The sequence below is a fragment of the Rhagoletis pomonella genome, unplaced genomic scaffold (assembly GCF_013731165.1).
Source record: "Rhagoletis pomonella isolate Grant_MI unplaced genomic scaffold, Rhpom_1.0 Rhpom_scaffold_00229, whole genome shotgun sequence".
NCBI classification, from domain to species: Eukaryota; Metazoa; Arthropoda; class Insecta; order Diptera; family Tephritidae; genus Rhagoletis; species Rhagoletis pomonella.
This window is the reverse complement of record NW_023458783.1, coordinates 115424-119124: the sequence shown is the minus strand read 5'-3', so window position 1 is coordinate 119124 and position 3701 is coordinate 115424.

Genomic DNA, 3701 nt, shown 5'->3' with positions numbered 1-3701 from the left:
CATCACAGCTGTGAAAGTAGACCCGAGAGGAAATTAATATTTTAGTGTATATATATATATGGGACCCTACCAAGGGTAAACTTTACGAGAGTGCACCATGCTTTAGAAAAGGGACAACATGTCAAAATAATAAAAATAGCCGTCGGTGGTGTTTCACACAAAAAAATTGTGGATTAAACCCCCGGTCTCTTACCGGAAAGTGTAATTTTTAGGGGCTTTTGCGCGGTTTTTCGCAGATAACTTTTCATCGAATTGAGATATTTAATTTCTGTTTTCAGATTCTTAATCTAGAAGTAAATACGCGTCTTTGATATATTTTATCAGATTTTTGGTAGGTCCCCATATATATACACACTAAAATATTAATTTCCTCTCGGGTCACAGCTGTGATGTGTAAGACCCCCTCTACCATTCCCACAAAGCAGTTTTTCCCCAATTAATGATATCACTTCTCTATTACAGTTTTGTACGGATCCCTTCCAAGAAATCAAATCTGAACATAGACTTCTTAAAATACTTAAAGCTCTTAATTTGTACGAGGATCCAAAATCAACAGTTATAAAAACATCAATTGCCCAAACCACTGCTCATGGTAATCCCGTTCTAGCATCCACTTCTTCTGATATCTACATTATGCCCTTATATTTTCAATTTAAGTCAATTTTTGAAATACCAAATCTTTTACATTACTTTGGAAAATACAAAACGGTATTCTCAAGAACCTTTTTTGCAAAATTTCGCCAGCGGTCAAATATTTAAGGCAATTAATGCCCGATTTGGTTCAGGTTTAATAATTCCCTATATTTTATATTTTGATGATTTTCAAATCAACAATGCTCTCGGTACGCATACTTTCTCAATTTGTGGGTGCTACTTTAGTTTCCCTACTATGCCGCAATATTTGCTGTCGAAGCTTGAATTTATTTTTCATGGGGCATTCATATCAAGCTGTAATTTGAAAGTTTGTGGATATGAAAAATCATTTCATAATCTCGTAGAAAACATAAAGGTTCTTGAAGAAGGTTTAGATTTTGTTATCAACAATGAGCAGCGTAAAGTACACTTTATCCTCGGTTTAGTAGTAGGAGTAGCTATCAATGCTGCGTTTGGCTATGTCCAGTCTTTTAATTCAAAACGATATTGCCGCTTTTGCAAACGAACGAAAGATGAAACTAAAACTGATGTAAGGCAGTATGAGCAATTTTTGCGAAACAGAAATAACTATAACGAAGATCTCTTAAAAGATAATTTCCAAGAAACAGGCATCAAGTCTGATTGTGTTTTTAACAGACTGAACAATTTTCATGTCACAGAAAATATTACTTTTGATGTAATGCACGATGTTTTCGAAGGAATTTGTTCTTATGACATCTGCAATATATTGTTGGGCCTTATAAAGGATAAAGTTATATGTATAGACCAAATAAATAGTAGGAAGCAACTTTTTCCTTTCGGTGAAACGGAAATAGGTAACAGTTCAATGCCGTTGCAAATTGAGAGATTGAAATCATTTAATCTAAAAATGACTGCAAGTGAAACAAAAAGTTTCGTTCACTTTTTACCCCTTATGATAGGAGATTTAATTCCAGTGGGTAATTGTCACTGGGAATTATTTATTCTTTTATTGAAAATTATTGATTACATTTTGAGACCATCATACTTGGAGGGAGACTTGGTTGTCTTGCAAGATTTAATTGAAGCACACTATTCAACTTATATTAAACTTTACGGTGCACTAAAGCCTAAACACCACTTCCTTGTGCATTATTGTACAGCAATAAGAAAATGTGGGCCTTTAAAATATGTTTGGTCGATGCGGTTTGAAGGAAAACATAAAGAAGCTAAGGCATACTTAAACAATACAACTTCAAGAATAAACCAACCTTATTCTTTAGCAATAAAATCGGGAATTAAATTTTCGAAATTCTTGCTAGATTATGAAAATGGAATCGAACCTATCATAAGCTTTCAATCAGAAGAATTTATTGATATTACCAAACAACACTATTTCTCTAAAATAACTCAAACATACGATATCGACCTGAAAAGAATACAATATTGTTATGAACTTTTTTATAGTGGAACGAAATACATAAAAAATTATTATTTGTCCACGAACTTACATAGCAGCGCATTTAAGTTATATAAAATAAAAATGTTTTTGTATCAAAATAGCATAGCTTATATTTTATGTCAAGAAGTTTTCATAAAAAAATTTTGTTCACATTTCCAATCGTACGAAATTGGTTCTTTAAACGAAAGTTTAGAAATAAAAACATTTTCAGAATTAAATACTTCGCCTCTACATCTATATCCGCTATGTAATGGTAAAACATATGTAAAGCTCGGAACACTTTGACGACTGCAACTTCACGACGTAACGACAGCGACATCATTTTGTCGACAAATGTCGCCTTGAAGCCAGCTTCTTAAACATTTTGAAGACCTCAGCAACATAGCAAACAGCTGATTTTAAAGTTTGACATTTTGGTATATTTATTTCACAAATTGTGTATTTTTATTTAAGTAAATAAGAAAAACATGAACAATCAAGAATATGTGATTAATTTTGCGACAATTTAATTTTGCAGCACTACATCTACTCATTGTCGCCGGCAAAATTAGAAATAGATTTAATTTGGCGACGTCGACAATTGCAGCCCTGCAGCCAAGATGTCGTGCTGTCGTCAAAATAATTGTGTCCGTAAGAACGTGTGTATTTAAAATTTGACAGATGCTGCTTGTCGCTTGCTGTCGTCAAAGTGTTCCGAGCTTAAGACAAAAATATTTAGCATAGTTGTTACATTGTACTTTCATGAAATCTTTTGAATTAAATTTGATCTATTTTGTAAATTATATTGTGTTTTTATTTCCTTAAAGGGGGTAGTAAAGGAGGGGAAGGGGTCTACAATTTCGTAATTTATATTAATAACGTACGTTTTTAATTTAATAACGTGCGTCTTTAATTTAATAACGTGCGTTTTTAATTTAATAACGTACGTTTTTAATTTAATAACGTTTTATTTAACATTAATAATTGGCTCATTATTAATTTAATATTTCTTTCATATTGATTCAATAAACCGACAAATCAATTCGATAAGAATCAAATATTAAATCAATGCCGAAAAATATTAAATACGTTGGATATTGCGCAACATTAAAATAATGTTGTGCTGTATTGAAATAAGAATTTTCGACATTACTAGACTTTCGTTAATGTTTCTTATTGAATCAATATCGTTTTTTTTTTATTTTATGTTGTTTTTTCTCTGGGTGTAGGAGCTGTGTTATCCCAAGGTAGAAATCCCATTTGTTTTATATCCAGAACACTAAGCGAGACGGAACAAAAATATAGCACGAACGAAAAAGAGTTATTAGCCATAATTTGGGCACTACAAAAACTCAGGAACTATTTATATGGACGATCAGACCTTACAATCTACACGGATCATCAGTCCTTAACCTACTCTATTTCAGGGAAGAACCCTAATAATAAACTAAAAAGGTGGAAAAACCAAATAGAAGAATACGGTGCCAAATTGGTATACAAACCAGGTTCTCAAAACATAGTTGCAGACGCACTAAGTCGGCAACAAATTAATCAATTAACCGACTCAGAATCGCAGCACTCTCAACTCAGCTCACCCACTAAAACCATAAGAAGGGTAGGCACTAGCTTAAACCATTTTAATAATCAA